This window comes from Priapulus caudatus, unplaced genomic scaffold, assembly GCF_000485595.1.
Source record: "Priapulus caudatus unplaced genomic scaffold, Priapulus_caudatus-5.0.1 Scaffold7, whole genome shotgun sequence".
Lineage (NCBI taxonomy): Eukaryota > Metazoa > Priapulida > Priapulimorpha > Priapulimorphida > Priapulidae > Priapulus > Priapulus caudatus.
The window spans coordinates 1-498 of NW_014577068.1; positions in this window are offsets into that span (position 1 = coordinate 1).

Below are 498 nucleotides of genomic sequence, written 5' to 3' on the forward strand. Positions count from 1 at the left end.
CGTCGACGCAGCCAGGTGGAGAGGCTGCGCCACAGGGGACGTCGACGCAGCCAGGTGGAGAGGCTGCGCCACAGGGGACGTCGACGCAGCCAGGTGGAGAGGCTGCGCCACAGGGGACGACGACGCAGCCAGGTGGAGAGGACGCAGCCAGGTGGAGAGGCTGCGCCGCATCAGCCGTCGACGCAGCCAGGTGGAGAGGCTGCGCCACAGGGGACGACGACGCAGCCAGGTGGAGAGGCTGCGCCGCAGGAGGCGCCGAAGCAGCAGGAGGCGATGACCCCAGCCGAGGAGGAGGCTAGGGAGAGGGAGCTGCTCGGCGAAGAGCCGATGGAGCTTGGCGACGTGTGGAAGGAGCTGCCCTTTGCGGACGAGTTACTGCAGTCCCCTCCGGCGGCAGGAGCAACCCCAGTGGCAGGGGAAAATGCTAGTCGCTGGAAGAAGCTCGCCGCAGTCGCGAAGACCCCTCGTCCGGCGAGCAAGACTCCCGTCGCGGAGCAG